Raw genomic sequence first — 13,609 nt, 5'->3', positions numbered from 1 at the left:
ACCACATGACACTTGAAAAACACTGTAAACTGGTTAATACAGGTGTGGAGACTTTATTTATTTCTTATCTATAAGCTTTTATTTTTAAGGTTATGGGCAGTCGTATAAGCATTTCACTGCATATCGTACTGTATATGACTGTGTGTGTGACAAATAAAATTTTAATTCAAATTTAATTTTGACTGAGCTGATAAATACTTTCCGATGTGATCACTGAAATTTGTTCTAACAGATCTAGAGCCTAAATTTAGCTTTAGACCAGTTTGAACTGCAGAGTCATGTTGTACCAGAAAGTAACAGAGGAAAACAGTCCAGGTAAGAAACTGTGAATTACTTGGGTAAAATCACCTTCCCAACAGTGTTTGACTGATGGTACTTATAGTATAATTAGTAACCTGGTAACCAGTGTAAGGATCCAATGACGAAAACATCAAAGCACTTTTGATAGGAGTGTCTGAAAAATGCCTAAAGGTAAATTTAAACGTGTGTCTATGGTGACTGTATGAACTTTAACCACCTTGTTAATGCCTTAAGAGGAAGTGCTAGACACTGTGCTCTGATGTATTTAGTATTCATGCCTGAAATTTAGTTTGACCTTCTGAGGAAAGACAAACTTCTCTTTATGAGCATGGAACTTCTCTTTTTAACATCAGGGAAAAGCTAAAGGGTAAAACATTTCTGATGTAAATTAACGTTTTGAGCATGTGGTCCAAAATATTTGTGGTACATTCCGTCTACATGGTTGCCAAACTGAGCACACAGATTAATTAATCTAAAGCACAGATTACTAAACTGAGAGCATGGACTGAAAACTAAATCCATCTGCTTAGTTTAGAAAACTGCACTTATTTTGGTAAAATGTGCCCACAGATTGTAACCTGAATATATATATTTTTGCATCACATGACACTTGAAAAACACTGTAAAATTTTAATACAGGTGTGGAGACTTTATTTATTTCTTATCTATAAGCTTTTATTTTTAAGGTTACGGGCAGTCGTATATGCATATGTATCTACAATGTACAGTGTAAATACATTTAAAGAGCAGGTGAGAATACATCATAACAGACAAAAACTTATATTTTGGAGGCAAACTATTAAATGTCTTGAACTCTTTACCCATGCATTCATTTTAAATCTAAATATGATGTTTTTTTTTTAAATAGCGTTCTAAATGAATTATAGCCCCATAATTTTTTTTTTCTTTTTAGGATTTTTGCCTTTCAGTACAACAAATGTGAGTTGTTTCTTTTCCTCATTGATGAGTCTTCCTTGTGCTCCTCAGGTCATTTTGATTGGGCGCCCACTTTTTGGTAGATTAGCCACAGTCACAAAGTGTCTCCATTTGCCAAACTGGTCAAATTCTAAAGTTTTTAAAATCACTTTGTAACCCTGTCCAGCTTTATAAATTAACAATTTATAATCATAGATCCTCCAAAAGCTCTTTTTGGCAAGGCATGGCTCACATAAGCGTATGTGAAGCAAAAATTTTTCAGTGGTTTTAAACCGTCAATGAAACTCTAGTCTATATCCCCAAACTCATTTTCCTAACAAGACTCCATTTATGCTAACACCTGACGCCAATTCGCTTTTTTTGAGGTTATTAAGTCAAGGATGCACAAACCTTTTTCCTCTAGCACCATGAGGTTCTTATGGTTGTTCTCGATAAAGACATGAAAGAAGATTTTGGGGGGTTATTAATTTAGGTAGTCAATACTTTTGATTTAGATGAAGATCAGATCATATTTTATGTCAAAGTAAAGCAGAAAATCATGAAATTCCAAAAGGTTCACATGTTTTCTTCCCACTGTATATAATTCATAGATCCAAAGAAACAACTGAGCAGATCAATGTAGTTGTCTTTATTAATTTTTTCTAGTGCCACTTTATGATTATATTAAATTGTTAGATAGTGACGCTAGACTTAACACTGACATCACACAAGAAAAAAAGTTCCAGGTGAGTTTTGCCCCACGTGTGTAACTCCAGGCACTCTTTCAGTAATAAATCCTCACTGGGCTTAATCAAATTCCGCATTCTTTTTTAGATGTTCAGCAGAAAGTCACCATGATTTCACTAGAAAAAATAGACCAGCTGAAGCAGTCTGGATTCGGCCAGCCTCAGCCAAGACATGGTCTCAAGCTGCTGTACTGGTTTGCTAACGACTGTCTTCATTTAAACCAAAACAACGTTATGCAGGCACGCTGTAATCCACAGAATGGTGACTTTGGTTTCCACACATTTGAGAACAGGTACACAAAAGGTGATAAACTTCTGCCTAATGTGGCTTTCACCTACAGTACTATGTTTTGGGAAATCTGACTATTCAAAGGCGTCCAATCTTCCCACTTATGTCCGTGAAGATTTTAATCTTGGCCAAAACGACAGCAACATGGACCGCATCATAGTCAGCTTAAACAATAATTGTTTTACCGATATCTATGTAACAGAGCACTTGGATAGATTGAATTTCAACAAACACTTCACTTACAGTACCACTTTAGCAAGAAACCTCATTAAGATTACCAGAGGTGATTATCAGAGAGAGAAAGGGAATTGAAAAAGAAACACAATTAAGCTAAGCCCACTTAATTAGAAATTAACAATAAATTTTGTATCTTAGGGCCATTAGCAAATGATTGGCCTGCAAATTTAGCCAAGAGATGCGGAAGGAGGAATTACGTCCTTGTGAACTATTAAGAGTTTTTTCACATAGGTAGTGATCTACCAGAAGATTAATTCAATCCCCAGTGTTTACCAGTGTGTACAGCCCTCTGGTGGGACTAAAGGAACTGCATGTGGACTGTGTTAAATAATTTATAATAAATCAATAAAGTTATTTATTGCTATCAAGTTTGGATTCTGAATAAATATAAATGAGTAAATATATTAACATTATATTTATAATATTTAAAAAATCATAATTAATTAAACAAAGGATTTAAACTCACCCTTATTTTTCATGTAGCTGGTTCATTTTCAGACTAAAGTATATTCTATATGTCGCCTTTAGCAAGAAATCATAATTCATAATCATAATAGCAAAAGAAAAAATGTTAATGATGAGTCATCATTTTTTATTGTCCAGTGTCAGACAGACAGTCAGAATACAGGTTTACTGTTTGCAATTATTTTATTAATTTATACTTTAACATTAGCTTTACACGTGTGTGTGTGTGTGTGTGTGTGTGTGTGTGTGTGTGTGTGTGTGTGTGTGTGTTTGTGTGTGTGTGTGTGTGTGTGTGTGTGTGTGTTTATGGATTGTTACCTTACACTGCATTGCTCAAGACCATTAACATAGATTTGTTTTTGTAATTATTGATACCTTTTTTATTTAAACACTACAAGGTGCTTCATTATGTCAATTTGGATACGTGCATTTGTAAAAATAGCACTCAAATATGTAAATATGAGTAAATCTAAATAAATAAATTATTTTTACAACATTGTATTATGTTTTTTTATTACTGAGATATTTCAAGCAATAAAAAATATATTTGAATTAAATAATATATAAAGCTATTTATATGTTATAATGATACATTATAAAAAGACTACAATTAATGTCTGATGCTTGATGAGTTATTATTAAAAAAATCATTAGATTTTATAGCAATGTGCCTATATAGAGTACTTTTCAAAAGTCTTGATCTCTGCATTTTCTTTATATAAAATTATGTTTAATAATGTAGAATAAATAAAAGAAATTAGAACATATGTTTTACAGGCTGCACCACATGTAAAGATACAATAAAAAAATAGTTGTTTATGTAACAGCCTCAGCAGCGACCTTATTTCCCCTCTTGTCTGCTCCATCCACTCAGTACTCAGCATCAGCAGTATATTAATCCAGAATTCAGAATAGACACTTCAGTTCAGACTTAGGCTTTTATTTTAGCCTTGATGTTAGCCCCGCCCCCTATATAAATGAGCTGATCATAGATGCCCTTTTTCAAAAACGACTTGGAATTAATATATATACTGAACAACAATAATACACACTCTGACTGTAAGCACTTTATGTCTCTTAAAGCATGCTCCAGGTCTTGGTTGGTATATAAGAATACGTATTAATTATTAAGAATGTGTTGTAGTACTCTGGTGTTCATGTAAAAGGCCTAAAAGTCAAAGCCTTGTCAGGGATGCAGACGGAAACCAGACTTAACAGTGGATTAATATACAGTAGATAGTGTCACACACACTTGCACCGCGACCTGCACTAGGACCCGGAAGTAGTCCCGTCGCTAAACAGGAAGCATAAAAGGTGTAAACAAACCTCGGCACAGCGCTCAGTCATTGAGTTCACCCATGTCGGTTCAGGCTGTTTGTCCATCATTTCTTAAGTACTCACTTTCTTGGGTTATCTTTCTGATTCGAGTGTGCGTTTATAGGACGCAGGTTAAATTTGTGTTTTTCCCTTGCTCCCCTTTGAGAGAGTCCTTAGACAAAATCACGTGGTTATCCTGCCTATTCGCTTGCTAACGAGTTTGGGTTCACCATCCATGCTACAAAGGGCTAACCGCTAAAGCTACGTCTTTTGGTCAACACCGGTTAGTTCTCTGACATATAGGGTAAAAAACTGGCATAACCAGTTGGCTTTGTTTCTTTGTACTAAGAATGAAGCACTGAATATGAAGAAATCCTTTTAAAAAAGTAAACAAAATATCATATCTATTGCATCCATACTAAGATTAGAACAATGAAATGAACTCAATGTCCCCTACTGTTAAATGAATCTAGCATGCATATTTATATATATATACCTGAAAAAAACACAATGCCTAATTCCAACCCTGTTTTAATCCCAAAAATATAAATAATTTCTAATACTAAAATTTTAATGAAAGTTGAATGGATTTATTATCATGCTTGCACGTACATGTCTGTGTTGGAGTGACTGGAGTGGGTTTGATTTCCATAGTATTTTGCATGAACAACTGTAAAAAAAAAATAATTAAAAAAAAACCTAAAACAAGGAGTCTAATGAATTAAATTTTGGTCTACGATGTTTTAATATTTTCTGAAAGTAGTTCTTAAGACAAATAAATAAAGCTATAAACATATTGTGTTTAAATGTTCAATAAAACCTCACCAGTTCCAATTTAAATTGGAACACAGCCATACACATTATGATATAGCCTGCAGTCCAGATCTCTTACACTCAAAAAAAGGAAATTAGCTGGTTATTACATTAAAACAAGCGTAACGTGTAATTTTAACAAAATTATTTCATGTTTCAAAGGTGAACGTGATAAAATAATGTAGGATGAGCATGACATTCAACAAATTAACATTTATTAAATTCCGTCATGTTGAGAAAACGTGATTCAATATAGTCAGACTGATCTTGACCACCGAAATGGATTAGCGAGATCACGCGAGATGACAAACCGCGGGCTTCGAAAAATAACGAGATTATCACATGAAGAACTTGCCTGGCGTGCCTGGAATTCATTTGGAAAAGGTAAGAGAAAATCTGTTTCCATCCATCAACAAAACGATGTGTATAAAGTCATCAGCAGACTGTCCATTATTTTCAGCAATATTTGGTCATGCTTGTTTGTTATTTTTGTACTCAGGCCGTTAATGTTATGCTGGCACATTTATGCTAACATACGTGACGATAGTTGGCTCGCAGTTAATGGATAATTCTGGTATTTAGCACTTTGCGTCTCTTTTCTGGTTTATGGATGAACTAGAGTAGTGGACACAGAAATGTTGATGATGGGTCCTGTCTCAACTTTTTGACTCGTTTAGAATCGCCTTTGACCGCTTCAGAGTGGCTGGCTACCGGCATTAGACATGTTTGTGAATGCTCGTAGACAGCCACTCTGAAGCGGTCAAAGGCGATTCTAAAGGAGTCAAAAAGTCGAGCCCTGGTAAAGGTAGTCAAAATGTACGCAAAAACATATATAAAATTATAGTCTCAAGGGGTCTCAAATAGACTGATGCTGGTACTGATGTGAAAATGCTTACGTTTACCTATGTTATAAAAATTGTTCTGTCAACCAACCAATATGAAAATACATTTGCAAAATTGACTACTGTAACTTGATTCTACTTTACTAGGTGAGTATGTATATTTTCCTTAATTTTGACCCTGGAAAGGCTAGATAATTGGTTTGAATACCATGGAATAATACACCCTTCGTTCTTAGCTTTTAAAAGTGACCAGAAGTATGGTCAAGGATGTTATTCTACTCAGCATTTTTGCCTAAAATAAAGAAAATAGTCTGACTTTGATTAATATATGCTGCCTAATTTAATGGAAAACAAGGTTTGGTGAAAATAACATCAAATTTAAATTGTGTTATGATAAATACATTTTATGTTTGGCGTTGATTTAAAATTGATGCAAAGTGATGCATCTCTAATTTATATATTTGTACTCTTTCCTACTTTGTACCGCAACTGTTGCACTATAATGTCCCTCAGATTAGGGGTGTAACAGTGTACACAAATCAGCTGAGTAAATATATAAAGTCACAGTTTGATATGTTTTTGGTACAGCGAGTAGAAAAATGCACATAAATCATCATTTTAATTAAATAGTGGTTTACTGAACACACTTTAGGGCTCTTTTTAAAAAAAAAAAAAAAAGTAGAGCAGTCCACTGCTGTAAAGATGTCTTTGTAATATTGGGTTTTCTGTTTCCTTCTTAACAGCTCATCTTGTCCTGTATTATGTTTTTACTATTGCTTTCATTTATCTTTGTTCTCCATAACTCATGGCAAAATATTTTAATGGTTGTAAATTTATCTCTTTCAGAACATCACTTGTCTGCCATCCAACCACATGAATACTGGTGAAGGGGGTCATCGGCCATCAAGTTTGTGATTTCAGTAGTTACTTGTAAGTTTTGGCAGACCTAAATATTTTTGGCCTAAAACAGTGAATTTGTCTTACTGACTGATTCCAATGTTGACATGCTTATGATGCTAGGGTCCAGCTAAACCTGTATTTGCCCAGTTTGTTTAGATTTTTTTTTCTATTGTGGTGGGGGAGGGATGTGGAAGTGTAAGGGATGTAGTCTATCTCTGTCCGGTAGATATGACCTACTAAAACATTTTAGACTTCAGCACCGGCATATGCAACGTTACCCATGCCCACACATAAACTGCCCATGTACTTTTAAGACATGGAATGCTTTGTACATTCATTTAAGTAGAGTCCATCCTAAACAAAACACCCAGGAGCTACAGGAATTGTCAACATATAGATGTCATTTGTGCACTTGTAGTGATCTTCCTACAGAGAAGGATTATTTTTCACACATTGGCACTCATTTGAAGAGTAATGAAACTGTTCCTTGTATGTTTGGGGGTTGTAATTTTCAAACAAATGTATACGGAACATTTCACTCTCACAAGAACAGGAAACACAGTCGACATTCATTGAAAGATTTCAAGCCAGACATAGTTAGAAACACTCGAGTTTCACAAGAATCCTCTTATAATCCTGAGGAAGATGCAGGCAATCAAGATGACTCTGCAGTTGAAGCAGACAGTGCGTGTTCAAATAGTGTTGTAGATGTAACCAATAACTTGCCTGAAGTAATTGAGAATAATTTTGCAGCAGCGTTGCTCAAGTTAGAGCATTTTGCACATGTCCCAGGCAAAAAAATTGATGAGTTCTTAGAGGAACTGCACCACTTAAGTTCAGCAACATTACCCCTCTCCATTGACATTCTTGAAGGGGTATTTCAGAAACATAGTCCCACAACTGATAGGTCTGCGGTAACAGAAGTAGCAACTGCTCTCTGCACTTCTAATCCATTGCTCAAAGCCATAGAGAAGGGAGGTCCCTTAAGCTCAACTTATCTCCGCAACAAGTATTATCAAGAAAGCTTTAACGTTGTAGAACCCATTGAATATGTTCTTGATGCCAAAGAAAACAGAAGTTTTCAGTATGTTCCTGTACTGAAGTCTTTGCAGCAACTCTTTAAGAAAGATGTTGTGGACAGGGTAGTTGAAAACCACAGAGCACAGCAGAGTAAAATGGCAAGTGGTGAACACCACACTTACAAATCTCCTCAGGATGGTTCACACTTCCAGCAAAACATTTTTCTGTCAGGGGATGAGATGAGGATATTGTTACGTTTATATGTAGATGATTTTGAGGTCTGCAATCCTCTGGGAACTTCTCGCAGGAAACATAAGCTTTGTGGAATCTACTGGACTCTGAGTAATTTGCCTCCAGGCTCATATTCATCACTATCATCAATTTACTTGGCATTGTTGTGTAAAACTGATGATGTAAATAAGTATGGTTATGACCGTGTCTTACATCCTCTTCTTCAAGACATGAAAACTCTGGAGCAAGACGGTGTTTTCATTTCATTACTTGGCAGATTTGTTAAAGGTACGATTCAGGTTGTTGCAGCAGATAACTTGGGGGCTCACAGTATTGCAGGTTTAAATGAGAGCTTTTCTAGTGGGTATATCTGCCGATTTTGCACAGGAACAAAAACAGACATCCAAACAAAAGAGGTAAAATCAGGTGCATTCACCCTTAGGACAAAAGAACTCCATGACTCTCATGTGACCTCAGCTCAGGAGAATGGGACAAGCTGTTTTGGGGTGAAAAGACAATGTGTTATAACCAAAACGCTTGCCCACTTCAGCGTTCACACAGGCTATCCTCCAGATATTATGCATGATCTGTTTGAGGGCATAGTGCCAGTGGAGCTTGCACGGTGTTTGGCATTGCTTATATCCAAGAAGTATTTCAGTCTTCAAACCCTCAACAAATCCATCCTGCACTTCCCTTACAAGTGGGCCGACAAGACAAATAGGCCACATGTGATCCCTCACACCTTTTCAACTAGGGCTACAATAGGTGGAAACGCCCATGAAAATTGGGCTCTTATAAGACTACTCCCATTAATAATTGGGCACCTGGTGCCTGAGGGTGAAATGGCATGGCAAATACTATTGGACTTAAAAGACATTGTAGAGCTTGTGGTTGCTCCAACACACACAGATGAGTCCATTGCCTATCTTGAGGGCAAAATTTCTGAGCACAGACAAAAGTACCAAGAACTCTTCCCTGGTGTGCAATTGCTCCCAAAACATCATTATTTGGAGCACTATCCTCAACTGATTAGGATGTTTGGGCCTCTTGTGTGCCTCTGGACAATGCGTTTTGAGGCCAAACACAGTTTTTTTAAGCAGGTTGTGCGACACACCAATTGCTTTAAAAATGTGCCCCTCTCGCTAGCCACTAAGCATCAGCTCATGATTTCATATCACTTGAGATCATCTAGTTTTGAAGAAACATCCCTAGAGGTTACAAACGTCTCAACAGTCTCTCTGGATTGTTTGAAACAAGAAATAGCTCAGACTATTGAAAAGAACTTCCCTGGTACAACTGAAGTTCACCTTTCCAAGTGTGTGTCAAGCAAAGGTGTACATTTCAGAAAAGGGATGATAGTTGCTCATGGTTCTACAAGTGGACTCCCTGACTTTGGGGAGATTCTTCAGATTTGTGTTGTTCAGGAGAGACTGTGTTTCATGGTTAGAAGGCTTTTTGGGTGGTACAGGGAACATTTCAGAGCGTTTGAGCTGAGTGTATATCCTACCAGAGAAACTGTACTGATTGAACTTGGTGAACTAGCCGATGACTACCCTTTGGCAGACTACTTTGTTGGACCTCTAAGACTGGTGACATTAAAAAGATACGTACACATAAGGTTTGTTTTCTTTAATATTAAATGGATCTCAATGCACTGTCTTATTTCAGGGAAGTGTGACTTCATAATGCCACATTTATTTCCCAGCTCTTTATTTTGATTTCATATATTCAAATGAATGGAGCATAATTGGAACAGATTCAGACCAAAGCAACAGCAGAGGGATGGCACAGAGTCACATACAGCAGCACCTTTCTTCAAATTATTCTCCTCCTCGTTTTATTTTCTACTCTCTCCTTCTCATTGTAATTTTTGTCTTTTTTCACCTACTGGTAGTGGTAGTACTGCCCTGGTCTTGTTGCTTTGATCTGCTTTGATAATCACGGCCCATTCATTTGAATGCAAAATGGAAATGAAACAGTTTGGGAATAAGTTTGGTATTATGAAATCACAGTTCTCTCATTTATTTCATGATTTTTTGATTGCCATATTAAATCGGCATGGCATTCCCTACTTTTGTACTCATTGGTGTTTTAAAATTAGATTTCCCTTGCTTAAACTTAATTTTCTCTATCCTTATTTAGGCAATCGTGAAATGGCTGCTCCAGTGAAACTCAGAATCATTCTTGGAGAAAACGATTCCCAGAGATTGATCCTTCCAGGTGGTATGCCAGAGACTGTCATTGAACTCGTACAGGAAATTAAGAGACAATGTGGAGTAGATGGGGACTTCAGGCTTCAATTCATGGATGTTGAGTTTGGGAATGAATTTACTAACTTGGTCTCAATGTCAGACATCCAGGACAAAAGCTCCATCAAGGTCATCTTTAACTCGGTTGCACCTGCCCAGACTGATGGCACCCCGCTCTCTCTCTACTCAGCTGCTGCCTCCCGCACTCTTAATGACTCCTCATCCCTTTCATCTGCTGGTAGCTCATTTGATACAGACATATTGTCTTCTCCTGAGTCCACCTCCTCGAGATCCACTGTTTGGCCCATTGTCTTCCCCATGCCCCGGTTTGCTTATGATAGTCAGCTACAGCTGGACAGGGCCAATGCTGCTTTTAAAGAAACTGGAGCTTTGTTGAATCCTGATACAAAACTTAAATCTGCTATTCTTGATGGCTTAGCTGAAACAATTGTCCAGTATAAAGTGTACCTCTCTGACAGGGAGTTTGATGAGGTAGCAGAAGCTCTGGTAACTACAAATCCATGTTTAAAAGAGCCAGGTTCAGTGACTGGGTATGGTGGATGGAAGACAAGCCTGAAGTATAAACTTGCTAACTACCGAACAAAACTCCGACGGCTTGGATGCCCAGAAGTGACTGTGAATGCCTTAACGCACAAACCTGAGAGCAAATGCAGTCCTGCATATGGTGTAAAGAAGCCAAAAAAAGCCGAAGTGAATTACTGCCCCACCTATCCGGCCGGTGAAACACCAGAGACACCAGAAGTAATAAGAGTGGCACTCCTCTCAGAAGTAAATAAGAGAAACAATGAGCACAAGTTGGCGGCAATGATGGACAAGACCTTTGCACTCAGAAGGCAAGAGGTAGTTTCGGAGGCCCCCATGATAGCTGATTTCAAAATGAGGTGGCCAGCTCTCTTCAGTGTGCGTGAGGTAAGAGAATGACTGCACTGGATGTGTAACAATATATGTTGACAGAATCTGAGGTTACTCAAACTGATGAGGATTTACTGAAGGCCAGCAATAGCAGCCTTTGCTGGCCTTCTGACAAAGTAAACTAATATTTAGATAAATACATGTATTATGCATTTACATTTCTTGAACATATAGAACTGCTATTTCAAATGTGTACCAAAAAGGTAACTGAGTTTTTGTTTTGTTTTTCGTAGGTGAGTACAGAGTTCAAGAGAATCACAACGATCCATTTGCAGTCGAAGTTCTTCTCCGAGCTTGATGTTCACTCTGCAAACCTGATGAAGGCGTATGCCAAGAAAGGTGGAGTTCAAGGGAAAAAAATCAAGACCATCATGGCACCCATAAGCCAGGTATGATACCAATGTAAAAGTGACAAAAATCACTCAAAACTTGGTCATTGTAGAAATGACTTTGAGCACCACATCTGTTCCCCCATTAGGGGTCATCTGTTTAAGAGTGAGGGGCATCATTCAATCCTGAAAAATCTGCTTTGAAATCATAAAACTCTGCAATCTGTTGGAATGCAGTTTTGAAGCACAGAAAAAGCATTGGCACTGTATACTATTATACACGTCTGACAAAGCACTCAAAAGCTGTCCCTTTTATCGTCCCTTCTTAAATGGACATGGCAGGTATTCTTACCACATTGGCCACTGTGATTATCGTAAAACTTGAATGATATAAAGTGGAATGGTCTGTTCTTCACACATTTCAGGCAAAGTTATGTCTTAGGTGACATCTTCAGGTAGGTTACCTAGGTTAAGAAACATTAATTTGAAGCTTGAAATGATTAAAGGAAAACACAAAGTAGTAAATGATAGTAAAATAACAAAGATTTGTCTTAAAAACTTTTAAACATACTATCCCAAAGGGATTAACATTTAGTTTAAAGTTCTTAAGTGTGTAAACCTACACTGCTGGTGTGTTGAAATGGTGTTCATAGTGTTTTGTTTTTTTCTCTGATCTTCATATTAAGACTGACAATATTGAAGTCAGAAGAGAATGCATCCTCAAAGGTCTCTGCGTGTACCTTAATGAAGATCCAGAGAAGCTGGTGAAGCAATACCTGGTATGTTAATTTATGTGTTCACTATGGACATTATCAGAGTTTCAGAGTTGGAGTGGATGGGGTTTCCTGTGTGTTCCCATTAGATTTAAAATTAGTTTTAATGGCCTTATCTTAACCTATCTTCTCTCACTCACTTAGTGACGTGCACCATACTGTAATGCAATCCCAAACCGCCCCCTATCTGCTACAACTTTACAACCAATTGTCGACTTTTGGGAAGTCCTCACCTTTCTCAGACTGAGACAGGAAATAATTGGATAATGATGGATGTCGCAATTACATTTATGGTTAAGTGAGTTTGTGAAAGGAGAATGATTAAGCGACTTAATTCCAGTATTTAGCACTTTGAGTCTTTTTTCTGGTTTGTTTAGGATGAACTAACTAGAGTGGTGGACACAGAAATGTTGACGATGGGTCCTGTCTTGACTTTTTGACTCGTTTAGAATCGCCTTTGAACGCTTCAGAGTGGCTGTCTACGAGCATTCACAAACATGTCTATAAAACAACCCCTAACATTCGTTTTCAAAACTGTGCAACTCACCGAGTGGTTAATGGTGTTCTTTGATGATTAAATACAAGTAGCGTAGCGAAATACAGTTTCTGTCGTGTTTTATTTGGCATTTTGTAAAATCCCATTGATTTCTGTTGGAGGACTCAGTGCTCGTTGATATTACTGTGCTTCAGACTTAAATATCGATCGGAAGTTTATACACGGTTGTGAGGTATCGGAAAAAATAGTTCCACTATAGCAATTAACACGGATTTAAATCATACATTGCCCCGATATATTTGTTTTTAATCATCAACGAACACCACTAACCACTTAATGAGTTGCACAGTTTTAAGAACGAATGTTAAGGGTTGTTTTAAGTACATGTTTGTGAATGCGGTAGCCAGCCACTCTGAAGCGGTCAAAGGCGATTCTAAACGAGTCAAAAAGTTGAGACAGGACCCATCGTCAACATTTCTGTGTTCACTACTCTAGTTCATTCATAAACCAGAAAAGAGACTCAAAGTGCTAAATACCAGAATTATCCTTTAAATAAAAACTCACTACCACATAAAAATTATTTGGCCTGTTTTTTTTTTCATCATGTAATTTTTCTGTACATGAACAAAAACAGTGTATCAAATGTCTGTTTGCGGTAAAGTAACTTATTACTGATCTTTTTGGAAATAACCAGGCCGGTTTGGGAGCCTCTCTCCTTGTCTTTCTCTCAGACAATAACACACACACACACCAT

The 13,609-nt window shown here is 37.1% G+C and overlaps 1 protein-coding gene across 2 annotated transcripts in view; it reads right to left on the bottom strand.

Moving 5' to 3' along the window:
- Nucleotides 1-13,609, bottom strand: part of wdr17 (WD repeat domain 17) — a 142,264-nt gene that overhangs the window by 51,850 nt on the left and 76,805 nt on the right. The window lies entirely within an intron of this gene.

This window comes from Clarias gariepinus, chromosome 8, assembly GCF_024256425.1.
Source record: "Clarias gariepinus isolate MV-2021 ecotype Netherlands chromosome 8, CGAR_prim_01v2, whole genome shotgun sequence".
Classification (NCBI taxonomy): Eukaryota; Metazoa; Chordata; class Actinopteri; order Siluriformes; family Clariidae; genus Clarias; species Clarias gariepinus.
Note: the sequence above shows the minus strand (reverse complement) of the source record. Positions and strands in the feature narration are given on the sequence as shown.